Genomic DNA, 13,891 nt, shown 5'->3' with positions numbered 1-13,891 from the left:
CGTGTTCTAATACTTCTCTTCCCTCAAGTGTCAGTGCATTTCCTTGTGTTCTAATACTTCTCTCCCCCTAGTGTCAGTGCATGTCCTCGTGTTCTAATACTTCTCTTCCCTCCAGTGTCAGTGCATGTCCTCGTGTTCTAGTACTTCTCTTCCCCCCAGTGTCAGTGCATGTCCTCGTGTTCTAGTACTTCTCTTCCCTCCAGTGTCAGTACATGTCCTCGTGTTCTAATACTTCTCTTCTCCCCAGTGTCAGTGCATGTCCTCGTGTTCTAATACTTCTCTTCCCCCCAGTGTCAGTACATGTCCTTGTGTTCTAATACTTCTCTTCTCTCCAGTGTCAGTGCATGTCCTTGTGTTCTAATACTTCTCTTCCCTCCAGTGTCAGTGCATGTCCTCGTGTTCTAATACTTCTCTTCCCCCCAGTGTCAGTGCATGTCCTCGTGTTCTAATACTTCTCTTCCCTCCAGTGTCAGTACATGTCCTTGTGTTCTAATACTTCTCTTCTCTCCAGTGTCAGTGCATGTCCTTGTGTTCTAATACTTCTCTTCCCTCCAGTGTCAGTGCATGTCCTCATGTTCTAATACTTCTCTTCCCCCCAGTGTCAGTGCATGTCCTCGTGTTCTAATACTTCTCTTCCCTCCAGTGTCAGTACATGTCCTCGTGTTCTAATACTTCTCTCCCCCCCCCCAGTGTCAGTGCATGTCCTTGTGTTCTAATACTTCTCTTCCATTGTAGAATGTTTCCCTCCTGTACTTTGTTATAACCCTTGATATATGTGAAAGTTTCTATCATGTCCCCCCTTTCCCTTCTCTGCTCCAAACTATACATATTAAGATCTTTGAGTCTTTCCGGGTAAGTTTTGTGCTGTAGGCCATGCACCATTTTAGTTGCCCTTCCTTGTACAGTCTCTAATGTATTTATATCCTTCTGGAGATATGGCCTCCAGAACTGAGCACAGTATCTAGATGAGGCCGTACCAATGATCTATACAGTGGTATTATTACTTCTTTCTTTCTGCTACTGATTCCTCTCCTTATACAACCAAGCATCTGACTTGTCTTCGTCATTGCTTTGTTACATTCCTTACCTGCCTTTAAGTCACCTGAAATAATGACTCCTAGATCCCTTTCCTATAGTTTCCATTATAGTGCCATTAATACTATATTTAGCCTTCTGCCGTATCTCTTGCTCCAGTAACAGGGCTAGTCTAAGTCCTGATTACTAGTGATGATGGCTGGTATGCATGCTATAACATGTGTTTGCAATTAGGAGCAACTGTAGAAAAGTATTTTATGTTCAGTAGACATAAAAGATCATCGGAATAAATGTATTTCGGGGCGGGGGCTTTTTTTTAAAAAAAAAAAATACTGTTTTATCATTAATTCCTTTACTATTAACAGGTGGCATTAATTCAATAATTTTTTGCATTCTTTTGCAAATTTATAATCCACATAGGTATTGGACGTATCCTGCAGTGTCCTGTGTAGTAGAGCAGAGCAGACCTGTACCCAAATTCATCAGCGCACGTATCTTCATCTCTGTTCCTTGTTGAATTCGGGAGGGCGCAGAGCCGATTTACATGCGTTGTAAAACAAACGCACGTTCCTCCCAGTATGCAGCCTTGATGGATCCGGCGATCATTGCAGTTTGGAAAGTTAGATTAAATAGCGTAAGCTTTGAACATTTAAGGGGTTATGAAGACTGCTTATGTTACACCTGACCGTTTTCAATTTATTTTTGTTAAATAACTTGGTTGACATTCACATATATATGTATAATGTTTTTGTTTTGTTTCTGAAAGCCAGATGTGTGTGCTCTGCCGTCCCCAAGTACAACGGTGCCACAAAGAAAAGTGTCAAAGTGTCTACAGGGAGTCAGGAGCTTCAGGCTCTTCCCAAAGAAAGTGACCCCTTTACTCCCTGACAGACAGAGCTAAAAGAGTGTCCCCTCTGCTCGCCCACCCCATGAGGCAAGTTTGTGATTGGGTCTACAGTCCTTCCTTTACTATAAGATTAGGGAGGGCTCCTTTTTCTTGGGATCAGCCAAAGTCTTCCCAGAAACTGCATCTTTGGTTCCCCCAAGAGGTAGACCGTGCATGGTGTAGAAACCCAACGGCCACGCCAGCAACATAGAGCAGAAGCCCGGCCAAAAGACCCAGCAAAGAAGAACAGTTTTGCCAAGAAAACGTGTGCAAAGTGCTTTATAATGTATTCTGCTTGTTATGGCCGATGGTACGGACATGAACTCCCAGAACAGATGGAAGAGGTCTGCGCCTTTAGCAGCCACCTTTCCCGTAGAGCAGGTTACGCTCACAGGTACTCAGATGCCCCCAGGTCTTAAACTGTGATCCGATAAACAGGCAGAGGTGGAACTAGCGGAGCTGTGGGCCACGATGCAGGAAGCCGGGACCTGGGTCCCCCAACCCATGCATTGGGCCCCATTATTTCCATGGGCCCCGGTGCACTGCACCAATGGTAGTTCCACCACTGGGCAGAGGTCAGGGCAACAGGCAAATGAGCAGAATCCGGTAAACAGGCGGCGGTCACAACAGATATCAAACAGACATTAAGCAAAGTAACAGAAGCTATAACTGGCCGGGAGGCTAAGCCTTCCCTGCCTTAAATATACGCATGGACCAATGGCAAACAAGTATGCAATTGCCTCCACAGGAGGCTACTGATTAACGCCCCCAGAGTGCGGCTGTCAGTTGCCGGGAAGCGTCAGTAACCAACGGCGCGTTCCACCAACTGACCGCCGGACGCGCACGGGACATAGAAGGCGGTTGTGGCATCCCGCTGTCCATAGCGACGGCCGGTACGCCTGCAGGCTGAAGAGAGTGAGCCGCAGCGGTGCTCGTGGAACAGCGACTCATGACACCGCTTCCCTTACCAGGTCTGCTAGGGCCCCTGATCCGGACTCACCGGGGCCACACAGCCCCTCTGACTTCCCAGCAAGCAGCCTCACACCAGAGGACCACAATATACCGACTCACTTCTATGTATGTACTTGATCTTAAATTATAGTCCAGTATGTTTCATATTTATAGTGGGAAAGATATTTGATGGGTTCCATTTCTTTCAAGACATCAAAATTCTCGACAGCAGCCAACATGGATTTTATCATCATCATCATCATCATCCTCATTTTTGCAGCACGAAAATTTTAAAAAAGAAATGATATTTTTGTTGATAAATTAATTGATGTCATTTTGAATTTGGTTTTATTTTTATACGTATTTCATGCAACATTCCCTTTAATTATATCTTGCCACAATTCTGCGCCATCCTTCCTTTATAGAAGACCCCTCTATAGATTTATAAGCCGCAGCGGAGACAGGTAAATTGCACCGAGTGATTTAGGAAGTGTGAGGTCGTCCGTGGGGTCAGTTTCAGATAAATAAAGTTGTTTCTGCTTTCAGTGCTGAATACATTTCTTTGTCTGATATAAGCTGTGGGTTATAGCAAGAAAATGCTGAAAGACTTCATTCCGCGCATTATCAGGGACATTCCTGCGCAGAACACGTCTGGCTGGTTTTACAGAAACCCCCCCCACACCATTACCAGCCCATTTTCCTCCCCAATTCAGGCTCCGGCTGTAACTCGGTGTCTGTGATCAACAACTGCAGTAAAGATTTGTAAACATCATACTAATACACTATAGTGTTACAAACAGGATACAAACAGAAACCTATACTAAAGATTCATAAACATCAAAGAAATACACTAAAATGTTACTAACAGAATAGAAATATCCTCCTACACTGAAGGGTTATAAACATGATAACAATATAAACATATACTAAAGATTTCTAAACGTAATAAAAGTACAGCAAAAATTGTGTACATGACAACTGCCAAATATTTCTATAAAGGGTCTTATTTTCTGATGGGGATTCAATGTTCCAAGACTGACTCACATCAAAAATACACAAACAAACACGTACGCACGCACACGCACTACTTAGATATAAATTATTGTTAATTGCTAATATAAATAAATAGAAGGACAGAAAACACACAGGTAATCCTTATGAACAAGGTGGTGAACGGAGTGTAAATCAAATATTTTATCCAAGCAGGAATTAGAGCATGGTAAATGAGATTAATGTATTATTATGGCAGTCAATCAAGCTTTCAATTCCTTTTGTTGTCTGAGCATTTATTTATATAGCGCCAGCAGATTCCGTAGCGCTTTACAATTGGGAACAAACAGTAATAAAACAATACTGGGTAATACATACAGACAGAGAGGTAAGAGGGCCCTGCCTGCAAGCTTACAATCGTAATAGGCTGTCGGGCAAAGTCTCACCCCCCAGGGCTAACATTTGCCAGCCCTCCCCTGAGTACTATACATACATCTCCCTTTACACAGATTTCCGGGCATTTAAAGAGAACCTGTCAGCTTGGGGTAAAAGCACTTTTTACACTTGTCCCTGTGCACTAGAATGGGAGACCCTCCTGCGTATACGCAATGTGCCGCTTGCGTGGTCTCATTTGCACTTTAAATAAGATGCATCTTATTATACATGCAGCCTTATATATAGCGCATACATACAGGGGCGGAACAGTGCGTTGTGGAGCCTCATAGCAAAACTTGGGCTCTGCGTTCCCCTTGTATCCTCCCTGGCCCCAACGCTGATAAGAGCTGAGAGGGGCCTCTTCTGAGAATGCGCGGTCTGGCTCCGCTCAAAAGATGACTCAGAGAGGGGGTCAGGGGAGCACCGTGAGGGCTGGGGAAGGGGGGCAGGGGCTTCAAAGGGGGGTTGGCACCACTGGGCCTTGTAGTGGCCACCCCCTAGCACTCACAGTCGTTCCATCACTGCATACATGTGTTCTGTGAAAATCTACCTGCCAGGCAAACACATAATTAAAGACACTTGGGTAACCCAAAATACTGATGCATTTTAAAGGGCGTGTCCATCACCTGTATATTAATGCCCACGATTTGTCTCTCAAAGCTCAAGGTCACAACAGTCACATTCACAGACACAAAATGCACTTGTATCCAACGCTACACCAGGCCCAACGTGTGTCAGTCTCCCCCACCCCACAGAGCCTTTAGGCCCCTTTACCCAGGAGAGAGCATAGAAAACAGAGCGCTCTGCACACAACGACTCCAGGATATTGGTCCTCAGCAATATTTCTCTAGTGCCACCCTGCACATTGCCAGAGTGTGTGCGTCAGAGAATTGGTGTGCGCGGCTAATCAACGTCTAGCGACAAGGGAGAAATCTGCTGACATCCCAGCAGTTCCGTAGCCGATTTCCTGGAGGAGGAACAGACCTGAAATGAGAGCTGCGTCCATGACTACGCATAACAAAGCTCAGAAATAGATCAGAAATACCAGCACAAGAATCTATAAAACCGGAAATAGGTCAATATAAAATTATTATTAGATGCTAGGAGGCGCTTGGTGCAGACATACCAACCACACCCTCATGTAACGTCAGTAGGAGCACAGCCCCACACAGAGAGCAGATCACTCAGTAACAGAAGCGACACATTGGGGATCATTCACAAACCAGAATAAAATGCACCCTTGCAGCACAGATAATTTTGCACAATTGCGCCACTTTGTCCCCTAGGGGTAGATTGCGGAAATCCTTCCTATGCTTTCTTTTATGGAACCTTGGGAAACTTGGATTGGATTGGGAAATGTCCCTTCAGATTCCAGACTGCTATGACTTTAGGATGACCCCTCTCATTGTATTTCATTTGCATGGTTTTCTATGTACATAAACCAGACAGACCGCAGGAAAACAGAACATAGAACGCCTGCCTCTCTGCCATCTCCTCCTGGATGTCCTCTCGATTCCTCAAACTTAACCTCGCCAAAACCGAACTCATAGTCTTTCCTCCCCCTCACACCTCGCCCCCTTCTGACCTCTCTATCACTGTCGACAACACCTCTATCTCCCCTGTCCCCCAACTTCGCTGCCTTGGTGTCATCCTCGACTCCTCTCTCTCCTTTGGCTCCCACATTCTCTCTCTTGCTAAATCCTGCCGCTTCCAGCTGCGTAACATCGCTCGCATCCGGCCCTTCCTCTCCCAAGTTGCCACTAAATGTCTTATTCACTCTCTGATCATTTCCCGCTTGGACTACTGTAACCTCCTCCTCACTGGCCTCCCCCAATCTCATCTTGCTCCCCTTCGATCTGTTCCTAACGCAGCGGCTAGGCTTATCTTCCTTTCTCGCCGCTCCTCCTCTGTCTCCCCCCTCTACCAATCCCTTCACTGGCTCCCCTTCCCCTTTAGAATCCTCTTCAAGCTCCTCACTCTTACTTAAAAGGCCCTCGCCAACTCCACTGCACCCTACATCTCCACCCTCCTCTCTATTCATGCTCCATCCCGCCCTCTCCGATCAGCCAATGACCGTCGCCTCTCTTCCTCCCTGATCACCTCCTCCCATGCACATATCCAAGACTTCGCCCGCGCTGCCCCCCTCCACTAGAACAAGCTCCCTCCCTCCATCAGAACTTCCCCCAATCTGTCCAGTTTCAAACGGGCTTTAAAAACCCACCTTTTTCTTAAAGCTTTCCAGTCTCCCACTTAACTTCCTACCTTTTCTTCTGCCTCTTCCCCTTCATTCCCCTTCCCTTATCCTTCTCTCCCTCTGTCCCCTGCGTCTCTCTGTCTGTCTACCCCACCTCTTAGATTGTACGCTTCTTTGAGCAGGGTCTTCTCTCCTCCTGTCTTCACCACTTTACCTCTGCTCTCCAGCTATCTAGCCTTACTCCTCAAGGACCTTCTTCCCCCTGTCCCCTCTCGCTCCCTCCTCTCCCCCCTGGGAGTCTCCCTGTCATCCGTGCCCTCCCTCTTAGGTGCCGTTGTTGGCGGACCTTCCTCTCTCCCGCCTCTCTAGCTCTCTAGTTGATGTCACTGAGTTACTGTGATTATTGTTTATTGTACTGTGCTGTCTCTCCTCGTATTGTAATTTTGTTTGTCCCTGTACGGCGCTACGGACACCTAGTGGTGCCCTATAAATACAAATTAATAATAATAATAATAATAACATACATTTCCTGCACTAAATGCTGACATGTAAGCTCCTCTTGTCTGCACAGTGGCCAGAGTTCCCTATTGTACGTCAGAGCAGCGATAGGCAACCGTATACACTTTCGGGGCCACACGGGCGACCTTCTACCCTTCAAAAGGGAGGCACAAATCAAAGAGAGTCCACCCCCTACTAGTATTCTCCAACTTTTCATTACCATTATAGCTCCCCCTCCTTCTAAATTTATATCCCTCATTATCAAAGAAACAAAAACTAAAAGCCCCTCTGAGCTCTCACGATATCAGCGGCATTTGTTACAAACAAACAAATCTGACGCTACAGCAGGAAGAAGCTGGGGGACGGCCGGTGAAGGCTCGGAGGGCCAAATGTGGCCCTAGGGCCCATCACTGCCTCAGAGCAAGGAAACACAGAAAGTGTTTGTGTTCAGGTGTCCTTTACTAGTGAGCTATAACTGGTTTATCCTACAGTATAATTCCTGCAATCTGCCGGCTGTAAGAGAAGGGAAACTATCTACATCAATTACTTTTAATGCGTCTCATAATAACAACAAGCTTTTAAATCAGAACAACGTCTCAGAGTGGTCACCACAGGTGGACGCGGTCATAAATAAGTGACTTGATTATGCTGTTAGTTACATAATAACTACAAAATGGGCTACACGATAACAGCGTACATTCAGTATTAATATTTATAAAGGGAAAAAAAACAACCGTGGAGCAAAATGGATTGTGACAAATGCAGTTTGTAGCCTAAATTGGTTTGGCGTCTCCTAGAAAACTTGCACCGAATTTTATCCTTGGCCCTGTTTGGTGTCAGGAGCCGGGGGGGGGAATGCGTCTGTGTGACCAATCATTTCTCCATAGTAGCTTATTAGCACGTGGGTGAATGGAGGCCTTAATCACTGTGTCTGTGTGAAATGAGAACACATTCTATGTGCATGGACTAAAACACTGGTGTTCCTGTAAGAAATTATTTACAGGAGCGTCTGTCAGGGTGTATCTGCAGCAGAGAGAGCGCAGCAAAATAATCGCTTCGAAATGATCAGTATAAAAAATAAAGAGTGATCTCTATATTGGATACATTATATAATAGGTTCTGGTTGGTTTATTTCTACATATTGTATAAAGAAAATAGTCATCTGGGCTTAGATAGAAGCAAAGCTAAAAAAAAGACCAAATTTGCACCTTGGAAAAACCATATTGCACTACTTGGTGGTGGTGATGATGGTGGGGAGGGGGGGTGTAAATGTAAAATGTGCAGACAGGTTTAGAGTTGGGAGGGGTGTGTCCTACTCAACTCTAAATTGCAGTCCAGGATTGGTGTGCTACATGCAGCAAAATATATGTATTGCACACCTTGCATTACAACATGGATTATCCAGGGGCAAACTTACTTTTTTTTTGCTCCTAAATCTATCTGAGACCCCGTCATCGTTCTATGTGTAGAGTTCTGGCACCTCGGAACTCCTCAATTCCTGTACTGGGTAACTGACACCGCTGGGTCTTGGTAGTGCCACATTTTCTGCCACGGTAGTGGGTGAATTTATCATATGAAATGGAACAGGGACTCCTTCATACAAAACAATATAAAAAAAAACTGGCTTTTCAGATTATTTGGGAACTGGAGTAAAGATGCCACCCTGCAAATGCCTTCCAAAAATTGCCCCTTGGTGTATGTATGTGTGTTACCAGAGACAAAGTAACATCCCGGCCATAAATTCCGTTGCTGGACTCTTCAGTATGAGTAAAAGTTTAATACAGTTTATAGTATTCATCCAGGAAGCGACATGGATCACAAGGGTTAATTAAACTGAAGCTAACACTTTGGGGGCACCGACTTTTTGATACAACAAAGCTCTCACTTGGTGTCACATTTATCCGTTTATGGGCACTTTGTAATCTGGAGAGACGAAACCAATATCCAACAGCTCGTCAGAAGGAGGGTAAGGGGGTGAATTAAATGGACCCCAATATTGACACTTTATGCCCAGACAGTCAAACATTACATCCTGGAGTCATACATGTAAAGGCCTAATTCTTCAATGGAGCAAGACTCCACCATCTCACCCATCCGATCCGTGATCTGGATACAAGACAAAGCTCCAAGAATTCAGAAGCCAACGTTCAAACGTCTCCTGCCGGCCGCAGCAGAATAAGTCATTACATAGGCACCGAAAGGATGAATATTCTCTGAACAGCCAGGTTTGTGGACCATAGGGGTAAGGGGAGAAGCTGCCATGACGCCCATGGCCAAGAGGGGCCCGAATTCACTGCCAAAGACCCACATGTGTATGTGAACGTTATACCAACGAGCGCTACATGGAGGACCTTACTAAATTTTGCTATGGGGCCCACAAATGTCTAGTTACGCCCTGGGTTTCAGACATCTGATCATTGCTGTCCTGATAGCTAAAGAGAGGAGGTTCAACATTAATCATTTAAGTATCTATTTGGCTTAAAATCTTTTTACATCTAACACTTGTGAAAGTTACAAGATTTTGTTTTCTATTGGATCAAATTGTGTCCGATGTTTGAGGAGCAACATTTCTCCTCAGGTTTGTATCACAAGAACGTGTTACAGACGTTTTATCTATATAAACCTACACACTGCAGCCAGAGAGACGGGTAAACAGCGCTCTTATCACTTTCATCATTGTGTTGTCTAATATACCTGTATCAAGAAAACTAACATGGATGTGTCAGACGTTTGGGAGTCCAACCATTCCTACAAACAAGGAGTGATCTCAGGACACGCACAGTCAGTCTCCGTACAACGCTGCGTAATATGATTGGTGCCATATAAATAAATAATAATAATAATAGGGAGATTGAGGGGTGGGGCTCACACATGTCTGTAATGCTCCCATGTGCTCATTGGTTGGAAAGTAGAAGATTTATAAAGGAAGAATAAAGGTGAAGATATTGCAGTAACAGATGTGGGCAACAGGACCGAGGGGTAGATTTATCAAACCTTTGAAAAAAGAAAAATGGAGGTGTTGGCCATAACAACCAATCAAAGTCTGGCTATCAGGTTCTAGAATGTCCTAGATAAACGATAGCAAGAATCTGATTGGTTGCTATGGGCAACTTCTCCACTTGTACTTTTTAGAACGTTTGATAAGTCTACCCCCAAATCCCTATCCCAGTCAGTATATTCGTACAGATTTGTAGTGAATTGAAAGCTGTTTTTAGGTAAGGTGAATAGACTGAAAACTTAATATATATGTCCTGTATACAGTTATATGTTCCTCTTTGCAATGTATAGTGATGTTACCTTGACAAATGACTGCCATACTATAAAACAGTGCCGGAATAAGAAGGAAGATTATAAATGTACACACCACTATTGATGTATTTTATGCTTTAATGTATACAGTCCGTCATATGTCCAACATTGGGTAGTTTGAAGGCCAAGCGTCGGTGACATAATCAATACCCGAATAAAATGTGGCCGCCTTGGCTGATCCACGCCCTCGCGTTACCGGGCCTCGTTGCGCTCAACTTACGACCGGATTTACAAACATGCCTGGAAATGATACAGTCAGCCCACACAAACGGCAATATCTGGCTAGTTGACGGATGCAGGTTGTGTGACCGACATTAACATTTCTTATTAAAAAAACTGTTTTTCTTGGGTTCGTATACTGCAGCATGCACCTTGACAAGCTTAGAGACAAAGGATCGTAAAAACACAGCTGAGCATTGTTACCGTAATAATATTGTAAATTTAGAATCCGCAGAAAATTTAGCTCCCAATGGGCTTAATACTAGCTTGGCTCTTTTTGTTTTAATCAGACCGTAGAATCAATGTTGTATCCTGCTTTGTATGTATCTCATGACTTCCTAATATAGTGTACTTAATACTTTATTTAATATGTCAGTTTTAGTGACTTTTCTAACAACCTTTTTTTTTTTTAAAGGACTACAAGAAAGCAACAAGGAACACAGACAATACATTTGGACTGTGATGACCGATGTTGACATTAATACATTTTTAATTAACTAGTAACATGTATTAATTGACAATAATGTAAAAGCCTACATCCGCGCCCCTAAGATTTTAAAGAATGTATCAGGGCAGTCTCAGGAGGAGGAAGTGAATTTATAAAACATTAAGGAACCATCGATTGTTTCCGGACCAACATAATAGGACCTGTGAGTGGATTCTAGTTTAACAAGAAGCTGGGATACAACAGTGACAGTTGCAAGAGAATTCTTTTATATATAGATGGAGTAATACCTTCCATAGGTCTTAAAAAACAGAGCTCTAGAAAATCTATTCCGGGAAAACCCATTGTAGTATTTAAGAACGGATCCAATCCATAATTCTGCATTGGGTCTTACACTACATATATCTCCCCAGTCATCTCAACATCCACGTTATCCCTTTACCAGTAAAAAAGTGCCTCCTGCATTGACTATTGCAATTCCCTCCTTATTGGATTTCCCCAAACAGACTCAAACCCCTACAATCTATTTTGCATGCTGCGGCAAGACTGATTTTCCTTGCAAATCGTTATTCCTCTGTTGAATCACTCTGTATGTCTCAACACTGGTTGCCTGTTTTCTACAGAATTCAATATAAAATACGTTTACTAACCTACAAGGCCATCAACAAAGCTGCACCAACATACATCTCCTCTCTTGTCTCAAAATATCTCCCGACTCGGCAACTCCGTTCTGCACAAGATCTGCGTCTCTCATCCACCCTCATTACATCCTCCCATTCCCGGTTACAGGACTTTTTTTTGGGCTGCACCCACTCTATGGAATTCTCTCCCTTGCACAATAAGACTCCTCTGATCTACAAACTTTCAAGCGTTCTCTGAAAACCCACCTCTTCAGACAAGCTTATAATATTCCTCAACTACCTTCTTAACCTCACTACATTACCCTATAACCACTCGTTACACAACTACCCCTTGATCACCATTGTTGTGTGACAGGATCATTTAGCTTATGAGTCACTTTTACCTTTGCAGTCTGGCTGGACTGAAATGCAAAATGTAGACTTAACCTCATGCATCAAACTCCCATTGTCCCATAGATTGTAAGCTTGCGAGCAGGGCCTTCTCACCTCTTTGTCTGTTTTACACAGTTTGTTTATTAGTTTACTATGTTTGTCCCCAATTGTAAAGCACTACGGAATATGTTGGCGCTATATAAATCAATGATGATGATGATGATGAAGTGCTTGGAGGGATGACAGTAACCGTGCTTGGTAGAATGTGGACAAAGGTTCCATAAAGGGCTCTTTATCTAGATATATCCTCAATACGGTTCCAGTGTTTGTATTCTAACAGCAATGTCTGGACTGTAGAAACAGAAAAACATAACTAAATAATATATTTAATTACATTTAAATAACTTGAAAGAAATAAAGTCTGACCAGCAATGTAACTACATAGAGGAACAAACAGTGACCAGAGCCTGATTATCCAATAGGCTGACTTGGCTTCAGCCTAGGACGTAAAGCTTTTTGGGGGGGGCAACATTTTGGTGGGTGCAAATTGTGGCCAGGAGAGGTATAAACCGATATTAATTTTAGAATATAAGAGAACAATTGTTTTACTAAGTAAAAAGAAAACATGAAATAAAAATGTAGTAAGGTTTTAATCTTGACGTATTCCCATGGTAAAGGCTGAAGACAACGAGTCATCCTTGAGCGGGCGCTTGAGGATAAGCGGGTAGTAGAGACAAGGATGGAGCCCATTTGTAAATGACATCAACAGTTTCTCCCCGAAGGCAAAACTAACCTAGAACATCTCATATAAACTATTTAAATGTTAAGCTTCACCTTTTAATACTGTCAAAATAAGGATATTTGTGCATATTTCATATTACACACTTTCTTTCTGGAGAGGGGCGGTCACTGGTGGTTTGATTATCAGGGATAACAGCTGGGAACCATTATAATGCAAATATAATTAATATAAGAAAGTGGGGCACAGTTCACCGTATTTTAATGCACAAGTGATAAAGTTCTGCTCCATATGTGACAGGTCCGTTAGAATCCTTATAAATGACCATGTAACGTGCTTTGGGGATTAAAAAAAACCCAAAATTGTTTCTTTCCATTCTGCAAATATTTAGAGTTAATTATAACTGCCAGCTGGTGGCTCTCCAGCTTCTGTAGAACTACAAGTCCCAGCATTCCATGCCAGCCAGAGTCTCTATAAATTCTACACTGCACAGGTTTTCAGACTTGCCGCTGATTCCTCAGCCAACCACACACCTGTATACAGGGCTGCCAAGAGGAATTCAGGGCCCGGGTACAACAAACTCATGGGGCCCCCCCATAGTTGAGTAAGCCCTAAAAATTTTTTGCGCCGCCTAACGGCGGCGCAAAAAACACGACGCGGGTTTGGTCATACATTCAGGGGCGTGTCAATGCGCCATTGGGGCGTGGCTAGCCTAACGACGGTGCAAAAATTTTCGGGAATGTGGTCATACATTTGGGGCCGTGGCAATGCACCGTTGGGCGCATAGCTAGCACATCAAAATCACTAGGTCCTGAATTCACCACAGCGTCACATATGTCCAAGCACTCCTGACTTTTAAGACATCCAGCACCACAGTGTAGTATACAAAGAATGCAGTGTGTACACAAACAGTTCAGTCTTGGCCTGCGCCCACTGGGCTCACCAAACATTGGCATTGTCCCTACTAGAATCACAACATTTCACACACTATGCTGCTCTGTCCTACCTGTTCTTCTCACTTTCTCCACCCGAGGCTGCTGGTTTCTTTAGTTGTGGCTTGCCTGGATCTTGGAATGTAGAAGGACCTATTTGGGAAAAAAATGGCTACATTTAGAAAATTTCAGTCAGACGCAGCGTTAAATCAATAGCACCCACGATTAATAATTAGGCCTTCCTC

This window comes from Mixophyes fleayi, chromosome 2 (assembly GCF_038048845.1).
Source record: "Mixophyes fleayi isolate aMixFle1 chromosome 2, aMixFle1.hap1, whole genome shotgun sequence".
Classification (NCBI taxonomy): domain Eukaryota; kingdom Metazoa; phylum Chordata; class Amphibia; order Anura; family Limnodynastidae; genus Mixophyes; species Mixophyes fleayi.
The sequence above is the reverse complement of the archived record's forward strand: the minus strand, read 5'-3'. Positions refer to the sequence as shown.